General features: G+C 40.0%; 1 pseudogene; it reads right to left on the bottom strand.

The window, feature by feature from the left end:
- Positions 1-8,073: 8,073 nt before the first annotated feature.
- Positions 8,074-11,146, bottom strand: part of LOC102850949 — a 7,981-nt pseudogene continuing 4,908 nt past the window's right edge.

Raw genomic sequence — 11,146 nt, 5'->3', positions numbered from 1 at the left:
ACAACTCCTTGGAGGCAAGGATTCTGGGGCTTTGTATGACATACTTTGGACATGTTGTAAGGAGGAACAGGTCCTTGGAGAAGGACAACATGCTTGGGAGGCTGGAGGGATGGCACAGGAGGGGAAGACCCTCTATGAGGTGGATTGATTCAGTGACTGTGGTAATCGGGATATGTGTGTCAGAGGCCATGCGATTGGCACCAGATAGAGCAGGGTTTAGGGCTGTTGTACATAGGGTCGCTAAGAGTTGCAAGCAACTCGAAGGCACATAACAACAACAACAGGGAAGATGGTATTTTGCTTGGGATTTGGGGTTGTTAATTAACCTGGCTTTGGTCTTTTGTGATTAGACCCAGAGCCTTATCAGGATCCATTGTTTGGTCTGGTGCCTGAGACAGTATCCGTTTTCTTCAAGGAGTGATTAGGCCTGGGGGCAACTGCTACATTCTTCCTCTAGTGACCCTATGTATAATAGCTCTGAATCTTCTATCCTAAGCAAGTCTCCCACACACCTGTAGAAAAAGAATGGTTGGAAATGCTCAATATCAGCTGTGAAAACTAGGCAAGGTACTGATTGTGGAATAGACTACCAACTACTCAGATGCAAGTTCAAGCTGAAGCTAAGGAAATTTAAATCTAAATTTAAATTTATTTGTGAATTGAATTTCAAATATGTCACTGGTTTTGTCTGCTTTGTCTTGTGATGCGTTGTTTCTTCTAGGGTTTTGCTTGTGGCTTCCTTCCAGTCTTCATAATTTAATTCCTTCCTGTGAAAACACTCGGTCATTTCCTTCTGGATTCCTTGTTGGAGAATTTCTTCAATTTTTCCCTTTCTGGGAGATCTTTATGTTGGGTTGTTAGGTCTTTGCACTGCCCATAAATATCTGTTCAATGTCTATGCAATACTTTGGGGAGGGAAGGTGGTTGTTGGTCAACCTCTAACGTTGGACAGGTGGGATGATAGTGTTGTGCCACAATCCAAAGGCCATCAGGGAGCCGAAATCGATGCAAGAACATGAGGGATTTTATTACAAACTCTAGAGCAGGGACTTCACACACACACACACACACACACACACACCCCCCGACCAACTCAGGAGCCATGTGGCAGAGCCCCCAGCATTTCCAGAGAAGGGTTTTTATTGGTGCTGGAAGTGGCAAAGACTGAGTGAGGGACAGGGAGATACAAGGGGATTGGGGAACTTGTGAGGTAAGATGGAGGTGGCACATGGCGATTGGCTAATTTGTAAATGAGCGGGCTCATTAGCAAGGGCCCGAACATTTGGCATATTCTGATTGGAGTAAGGTTCGTACAGGAGGAGTTAGTCACTTCTTTATTCCTGAGGTCCTTTCAGGAAGTGAACTCTCGAGAAAAACAAGGACAAAGGACTTAAGATGGAGGCAACCAGGACAGGTGGCCAGACTAGATAGATAGATAGATAGATAGATAGATAGATAGATATAGAGAGATATATAGAGCTAGATAGAGAGATAGATAAAGATAGAGATACAGAAAGAGAGATAAGTAGATAACAAATCTTGACTCTTACAAAAGAAAGAGAAAGAAACTGACCCCAAGAAACGAAAGGGCCTTTATTGCATGGTCTGAGAGGGATGCCAAGTGACCACAGAGAAGGTCAAAATGGTGCATGGGCACTTAAGGGCAGTTCCTGCTTATAGAGGAAGACTAAGGAAGATAGTATTTCTCAGAATTTGGGGTGTTAATTAAGTTGGGTTTGTGATCAGGCCCAGAGCCTTATCAGGATCTAGCATGTGATCTGGTCTTTGATCTGGTTGCCTTAGATGTTGTCAAGTTTCTAAGGAAGTGATCAGTTCTGGTGGAGGTGGGAAGGGTACTGCGACATTCTTGACATTTTCCCTCCAGGTGGCATGTATTGAACTTACCTCTGTTGAAATATACAGACCAGCGTGTCATGGGGTTCCACAATGAAGGTAGTGTGGGAACAGGCTCACTGAAGGGGCTGCTGCTGCTTGGCAGAAGGGGTCCTTTCACCTCTTCTCACTTTGTCAGTGACTTTTTGGATTCCTGAGTCTGTGGTTCTCTGAGAAATAGCCAAGGTCAGGTTAGGGGCTCTCTGTAAAACACAGTGTCTGTTCTCTTTTTGATTCCCCATCTTACTGTGTCTTCTCCAGGACTCTGGTGAACGCAGGAGTGTGCTGCACTGCCAGCCCAAAGCCCAAATATACCAGCTGCTTCATGGGAGACTAAGTGCAATCCCCCTCCCCCACTCCTCCAGGATCCACAGCCCCCAGGACATACTGTAGGGCCAACTATGAGTCAGTTTCAGCACAAAGACCCACATGTTGTTTGGTTAACAAAAAGCCTGGTCCAGCTGTAAGGTGAGACTGTGAAGTGAGAGTTTACAATCTGCCCAAGCTGCTGTCAAGCAATGTGTGTGGCCTTGGCTTTTGTACTACTTAGTGTCTATGTTCAGAGATTGGGGACTGTGAGATGGCTACAGCAGGCCCAGATGAAGTCTGTGGGTACATCTTTTATGTAAAGCAGCTATTTCTATCATAAGCATATCACCACTCCTACTGTATGCAAATCAGCCTCTCCTGGAGCCTCAAGTAGTTGTCTACTCACTTGGTTCTGGGTATGGGGAAGGGCCATGTTGAGGGGTGTCTGGCAGGTTCCCTGGATCAAGGGGCTGGAGCAAGGCATGACAATTGCAGATGAAGTCTATGAATGTGGCTTTTGCTTTAGGGGACTACTCTTTCTGTTGTATACAAAGTCCCACCCCGTGTGCCAATGCTACCCTCAGGCATCATACTAAAAGTGACTTTATCTGTGACCTGCTCTCACTTGAGCAAGGGGCCTCTCCTTGGGGCTCAAGATGAATGGGCCTGCTCATGCTGAGGGAGGACCTATGCTCGGGGGTGGGTGTGTATCTCAGAGTCCTTTGTTCTGAAAGACCCATTCTGATTACATAGACCCATTCTGACGACAGTTCTCTCAGCTCTGTCTGCAGCTAGTGAGAAGGTACAATCTTGTATTCTGTGGGTGGGTGGGTGGGTGATCCAGTGGTGGAATGCTGTTTTCCATGAGTGTGTCAAAGCAGAAGTCCAAAGTCACCATGGTGCGGGGTGCAAGGCTGCTGGGTACCTGGGGGCAATAGGTCTCACACTATTCTTGAATGTAGTCTTTGGACAAGCTGCACTTGTGCACATAGTCTGGTTTTTCTTCACTGGATGCCGTCATTTCCCAACCTTCAACTGTTCTGGAATGAAGTGCACAGTTCCAACACCTGGGATCTGTATTATTTGATAGCCACAAACATGTTGATTGGATATATTGGTTTGGCATATAGCCAGACAATCCAAGTTGAGCATATGCCTGAGAAAGGTCAGCTCCTGTAAGTGCTCTGAATCATGTGAGAGTGCCTACAGTAATATGTGTGGTCATTCTTCCAAGGCAGGACTGACTTCTCTTGTAATCATTGCTGTTTTTTTATTTTCTACTGGGATAAGAATATCTGACTTGTGGGTTATCATTTTTCCCCATTGATAGCATAACCAGCCTTTCTGTATGTATGTTCGCTATCATCTATGTGGCTAACAGACATCTCCCTGAGCATCTTTCTAAAGTTGCTATGCAGAGTTAGATCCAGTTAACAGATGTCATTGACATTGAATTTTTGAACACTATCTGGTCAGATCTCTCAGCGCAGAGTCACCGGAGGCAAACATTCCACTCACTGCTTTCCTTGGGAATGCATACCTGGAACGGTGCAGTGATTTTTGAGACTATTTTAAATGAGAATGCCCTCCAGAACCCTAGCTGGTATAAAGCCAAGGTTCTCGAGAAAGAAAATATTAGATCCCATCAGATTTGGAGTTTACTTTGTTCTTCCCCTATATACTTTAAAAGTTTGTTGTTTTGTGGGGTCTTTTGTTGTTGTTTTTTAAAGTGTAGCTAACAGACCACTGGTAGAAATTGCTATGGAAGGAATGGTGAAGTAATACACAAAAAATACATGGTCATCAGCTAGGTGCTTTCTGTATTGTTTGGCCAGCGTGGCTGAATTGTACTAAGTAGCTGAAGAGGTTTTGCTACTAACACATGCAGAGAACAGGAGTAAGGAGCATGGTGGTTTACCTTCCTCCTCTTTGTCAGCCATTCAGGGTTTACAGACCAGCCTGTGAACACCTGCAGGGGTCTAATGAATGTGTCTAGATTCCCATCTGGATTTATCTCAAGCTACAGTAACTAACACTCTGGGTAGGTGACTTTAGCAAACAGACATTTACTCTCTCACAGTTTAGGATGCTAGATGTCCACGTTCAGGATACCTGCTCTAGGGAAATTCTTTCTCTTTGTTGGCTTTGGAAGAAGCTTCTTGTTTCCTTTCAATATTTGCAGGCCTAGTGTTCCTTGAGATCGCTGTGTATTTGGGGCTTCTTCTGTGCTGAAAAGCTTCTCAGCTCAGGGGCCTTCAGTTAGAGGATGCACTCTTTAGTGGGAGTGATAAGGTCTCTTTTCGACTTTTTATTGGGCATGGTAAGGTGTCTGTCTTCAGACTTTTGATTGGATATCTTCCACTGCTCAGTTCTCTTTTTATCCCATCTAAGATAAGAGGTGTTTAAGGGAGCTTTATAGGTCTCAGCACTTAGGTCCTTTCTGCTTGTGGTTTTCCCTTATTTCATGTATTGGAAATGTAAAGGAGATGTTGGTGCTAGACACCTCACAATAATGAGGTGGCCATGAAAGAATAGCTAAGAAAACAACTTAGGATCACATCTGGGAAGACTCAGCTAACAGGGTGAATAGCCTAGATATAAATTCAGGTAAATCCAAATGATTTGGGAACACGATCCCTAATTCTGCCTTAGGGTTGGCAGAAAACCTCTATGACTCAGATCAAATCCATACTGTTTACAAATTTCCAACATTGTTTATAGAAGGACTGTACTGCAAATAAAAAGAAATATAAATAGCATGGTCCAGGACCCTCCAGCAGTGCTATTCAATAGCAGGTTAGTCAGTTTTGACACTTAGGTTTTGTATAAGTATATATTATGGTTTGACTATTGTGATAGAAGGTTGTGTATTACTTCACCATTCTTTCTGTAGCAACATATATAACAATTATATATATTTAGTTATTGTTGTATATTGCTGTGCCAGAACTGACCCATAGTTGACCCTCTAGCAGGTTTTCAGAGGCAATAAATAAGACAGGAGGAGACTGCTCATTTTTATCCTGCAGAGCAGCTGGTGGACTTTAAGTATATACCTTTATTTTGGCAGCACAGTTCCTTACCATTAAACACCAGAGTTCCATATCTACAGATCCACAAATGCCAGTTTTTAAAATTGTAGTGATTTGAATGTATATGAAGGAGTTTGACAACAAATTACCTATTTCCAAGTGATATTCACAATTTGTGTCCAGCTAATTAATGGACTAAATTGATTTCTCCTTGTTAGCTCCTGTTTTATATAATTTAGTGAAATATTGGAACAGTTTAATATCTTCAAGTATAATGTGTAATTGTAACAAGTTAAAAACTCCCTCCCCCTTAAGTTTCCTGTATTAATTAGGTGAAACATGTTATACTTCAAAATCTGCAATGAAGAAACATCATGTTAAGCATTTGTAAGCCACAAAAAGTGTTGTAAGACTATGGACAAAGGTAAATTCTCTACTCAAACCCATTGCCACAGAGTCAGAATCAACTGATAACTGACCTCCAGCTATTTTTCAGAGCCTGTATATAAATCACTTAGGAGGAGATTGTCTATCTTTTCCCAGCAGAGTCCAGAGAGGTGCCACATTTGAATCCAAACCAGATGCACTGTCTGCAAATCTTTTCCAATTCATGACAACCTTCCAGAGTTTCTGAACCATTAACTCTTAGCAGGAGGAGACAGCTCTCCTTTCTCCAACGGAGAAGTTGGTAGATTTTAAATGCCAATTTTCCAAGCAGCAGTGTTGCCCATAATGCACTGCATCACCAGAACTCTTCCAGTTCACAGTATTTTACCACCAATATTTTGCTACAACTGTAGCAAATGTACCACAGGATTGTAAGATCTCAATAAGAGAAATAATGTACTGGTGGCAATTCTCTGGACTCTCTGTACAATTTTTTTTCTGTGAATCTGAAAAACTACATTAAAAAAATTAAAGGTTATTTTCAAAGTATCTACAATGTCTGTTTTATTATATAAAGATAATTTTTCTACATTTAAAAGTAATCTAGAAGACTATTAATAGCAAGGTATTAACATTTTTTTCCATATGTAAATGAGATACTAGGGGTTTTTTTGTTTTATAAATGTAAGTAATTGTATAATTTCTTTGACAGTAGCAAAGATGATGTCTGGTTTTATTTTTTGTCTTATTATTATGATTTGAGTGCAAGTTCACAGAGAAGGTTGGTTTTCATCCAACCATTCATACACAGTTTGCATTATAGCATTAATTATAATGTCCACAGGTAATTAATCTTTTCCATATCCTCCCTGTAATTCTCATTTCCTTAGCCCTTCTATTGTACCCCTTCCTGCCTTCAGGGCTTTATCCTTGAGTGAATGCTCTTCTTTTGTTCTTATATGATGTGTTAGTCTAAGGAGCATCCCTAGTGTCACTGGCCACCTCTTAGTTCTGTTTATGGTTTGCCTGACACTCAAGATACAGGGATGTTGAATTTTATTCAAGGATCAAAAGATAACTAAGAACTTGAGTCTCAGTTTACACCAGTCTCGACCAGACCAGTAAATATGATCTATGTTTCTGAGTTTTGTTCCACATTATCCTCTATCCAGGATCTCCTACTGTCATACTGTTTTCAAGAATGGTCAATGAGTAACACTGGCCTAAAGCTGAGGCGCCAGTGAGCACATTTTGGAGGCTGGCATGACTGTATTCTGCTATTAACCTGGATTATAACCTTTGACTTCTCCACACCCACACCTGCAACCCCACCAAAAAAAAAAAAGAAGCTAGACACCATCTCTTTGTTTCTTCTGGTCTTAGACTCATGGAAGTTGGAAGTTGTAGTGGTCCATTAGTTCTTCCTTTCTTTTATTTAAATCTCAAGTTCTGTATTTGGTAGCAATATTGGCCTTTTTATTTTATTTTTGTTTGTTTGTTTGTTTATTTATTTATTTATTTACTTACTTACTTACTTACTTACTTGCTTGCTTGCTTGCCTGTCAGCTATATTTCCACACTCTTAGTCCCAGACTCTTTTGTGGTTTGTTTTTTGGGTTTTTTTAAATTTTTTTGGGGGGGAGGGGAGTGTGTATACCGTCGAATCGGATCTGACTGGTACAGGAGATTGTCCCTGTTTTCCCTGCAGAGCATCTGGAGAATTCGAACCACGCGCCTCTGGGATTGGCAGATAGTTAGTTCTCTTTTATCGTGACCAAATTATGATGAAATCTCTATAAAACATTAAAATGGTACTAACACCAGGATCTGAAGCAAACAATCCATCTGTTCAGCATACCACGTTGGTTCTATTTATTCTGTGAAACACTTCAGTACACAAAAGAAGTGTATAATGTTAAGGAGATGATGCAAACAATGTTAATGGCTTGTCTAATTGAGAATCCAGCATCATTTTTAGGAAACTGAAGATACTGAAAAATTGTCCCATAATTTCTATTACGAGAGCTCTGGTAACCTAGTGGCAAGAAGCTGCACTGCAATCCCAAAGGCACACAGAGGCCACAAGCTGCTTCACAGGAAAAGGATGGACAATCTCCTCCAGTGTGAGTAACTAACTGCATCTGGAAAACCCGCTGGAGGGTCAGATATGAGTTGGTTACGACTTGACGGTACACAACAACAACAACAATTTCTATTAACAACTTTCTAAAAACAAACATTCTCATTTGCTACAAATATACAAATTTCTAATAATTGTGCTGTTCCAAGTAGCCCATCATTTTCAGATTGTTCATGTGCCCAAAACTATACAGTTAATAAAAAAAAAATCACCTGCTACTCGACTGTATTTCACAACAACAACAACAACCCAAGAAGTGAAGACAAAAGACACTGTATATCTGAACAGCAAAAATGAATCTCACTTCAATAGTTAGCAAGCTGTGGAGAAAGTAGTGGTCCTGGAAACCAGCAGCACTGAAAGATGGGAGGTCACAGGTCTGCTAATAAATGGTAAGATATAAGGACCATTTTCCCTGGCATCGAATAAAGGGACAAAATGGGGAAAGCTGATCTGTTCTGGAGATAAAGGGGGAAAAAATAGCTAGTAGACGCTGTTTACATGGTGGATTTTATCCTTTCATTCTGAGACAGACAATGTGGTAAAAAAAGCCATGAATGAAATGTTGGAGAAACAAAATATATATAGCCTTTTTTTTTAATTTTTGAAAAACATTTGCAATTTAAAAAAATAGGTAACCTTCAAATTCAAATTTAGAGTGTGAAAATACACTAATAGATACGCCTTCAGGGCAGTGTGATCCATTACATGGATAAAATACAGGAGCGCCTTGTCCATATCTATTGAGGTTACAAAAATGTTTCTTCCAATAACCACCATCACTGTGTGACTACATTAATCCATACCTGTGTATGGATGTAAGACTGTGTATGTGGTGTAAGACTTCTAGTGAACCAGTATCGGCCCTTGAGATCTTATTTGACATAATCAGTGATTATAATTTCTTTGATCTGCTTCTGTAGGGTTGCCTCTGATAATAGTCCTTGAAGTATCCATCTTCTTTGTTTATCAATATCTCCTTTCGTTTGAGCAAAACTATGAAAGCCAATGAAAGAGAATTCAGCTCCCAAGCCTTCATCCTCCTCCTCTTGACTATTCTCAGGAACACCAGATTTTTTCATTTCTCTTAATTTGCCATTCAGATAACACCGGCTCCAAAGCCTTCTGCATTTCTAATATCTTCAGGAAGGTGTGGCAATGACCAACTTTTTTCCCTCAGTGACCTTGGGAAATACAGAGGCAACAGCTTCTGGTAAGCAGCCTCTTCCAGTTCAGAGACAGCAAATACCACTTTTTCAAAGGTGTACCCATGAATCTCTAGAAATCTCCTTACAATGAGAAGTGCTATGGGTGTTGCATTCTCTAAAGGATAACCTCGTTTTGCAGAACTTATGACACAAAATCCAATAGAAGACACTGATTCTTCTTAGCTGAAGCACATTTGAGTGGCAGCTATGCAGCTGCTGTGCACTGCCAATCCAAAGGTAGCACCTCTCTGGTGGCAGCTGTATGAGATTGAATCAGGGTGTCTGGCGTCTGACATTTAGGTACCTTATGATTGTGTTTCTATTTTGAGATGACTTTACTTTTTCTTCCATAGATTTACAGAATTCAAGAAAGTCTTTTAAAATGTCTTCTATTTAAAATACTAATTTAAAAAAAATTGTTAATTGTAGTTGGGTTTTTTTTTTCCTTCATAATTCCAAATACTTGTTTATTTTATTTAGTCTGGAGAATTAAATTTCAGAGTTTTTATGTATCCTTTTGGGTGGCCCATTAATCCCCTCTCCACAGCCACTCCCTTGGAATCATAAAGGAGTTTCATCAGTTGAGGTATGTTGATTCTTGTTTTGGTCTTTTTCCATTTTTTTTTCTTACAGCAGCTCTTCACAGATTTATTCCATTTTTTTTTCTTTTTTTTTGTGGATTTGGGATGATTTACAAGTTTCTTTAGTTTAGTGGTGCCCTCTTCTGTCAAATTGGCAAAGTACAATTTAATAATTTGGTATTTTTTTGTTGGTTGGCCAGCAGGATTGAAAAATAATGTTGTTGTTGTTCTTATGTGCTATCCAGTCATCTGTGACTCATACCATCACTATGCACAAAAGCTCTGAACCTTGCCTTATTCAAAGCCAATCTTATTGTCTCCAACACCTATCGTCATCACCCCAGTTACTATGTCAATCGATGTTATCCAGCGTCTTTCTCTTTTTGCCCTTCCAAACATGATGTCCTTCTGCAAGAACGTGTGTCTCCTAGAAACAAGACCAAAGTACGTGAGATGGAGTTTCAAAATTTTTGTCTTCAAGGAGCAGCTTAGTTTCACCTTCACCACAACAGACCTATTTGTATTCTTCACAGTCCATGGTATGATAAATACTCTTCTCCAGCACCACAACCCAAAGGAATCAATTCTTCTGTCACCTGTATTAATTGTTCAGCTGTCTAATATGTAGCACGTAACTGAGAAGATCATGGCTTGGATCATGCACCTTAAACTCTAGATTGATATCATTGCTCTTTAGAACTCTGGAGAGGTTCCTGAGAGCAGATTTAGCCAATGCAATTTATCTTTTGATTTACTGATTTATGGTGTCAAGAGTGTAGATTGTGGAACCTAGAAAAATGAAATTGTAAACAATCCTAATCTCTATCTATCATGGTGCTGCTAATTGGCTCAGTTGTGAGAATCTTTGTTTTCTTGATACTGAACTTCAAACCATATTGAAGGCTGCAGTCCTTGACCTGCTGCAGAAAACGCATTAGGTCCTCCTTTAAGTTTTGACAAGCAAAATTGTGTCGTCTTCATAATGCAGATTGTAGATTATCTCCGTATAAAAAGACTGCAAAAGTACATTTACAGACTAAAATCATTCTCCTTGTGAACAGGGACCAGACAAGGATGCCAACTGCTACCACTTCTATTCAATATTGTGTTGGAAGTATTTGCTAGGGCAATAAGAAAAGGTAATAAAAGGCATATCCAGATCAGCAAAAAGAAGTGATTAAACTGTCATTATATGTAGATGACATGATAGTGTACTCAGAAAACCCCAAGGACTGAACCAAAAAAAATTTTAGAGCTATTAGATCAATTTAGTATTGTGGCAGAATACAAGATCAATGTACAAAAATCGGTGGGATTCCTCTACAGTAACAAAGAAAACTCAGAGAAGAAAAATAAGGAAGCAAAACCATTTACAATAGCCAACCACAAATTGAGATACTTAGATCTTTACAAAGAAAACTACAAAACACTTCTGCAAGAAACAATAAAAGACCTAAATAAAAGGAAAATATTTCTTGTTTGTGGATAGGATTACTCAATGTAGTGAAAATGACAATGCTATCAAAAGCAATCTCCACGTTTAATGCAATCCTGATACAGATATCAAATGTATGCAAACTGGCAAATTTAGAGGGG

The sequence above is a fragment of the Elephantulus edwardii genome, unplaced genomic scaffold (genome assembly GCF_000299155.1).
Source record: "Elephantulus edwardii isolate Elephantulus edwardi_28Jun2011 unplaced genomic scaffold, EleEdw1.0 scaffold00031, whole genome shotgun sequence".
NCBI classification, from domain to species: domain Eukaryota; kingdom Metazoa; phylum Chordata; class Mammalia; order Macroscelidea; family Macroscelididae; genus Elephantulus; species Elephantulus edwardii.
Note: the sequence above shows the minus strand (reverse complement) of the source record. Positions and strands in the feature narration are given on the sequence as shown.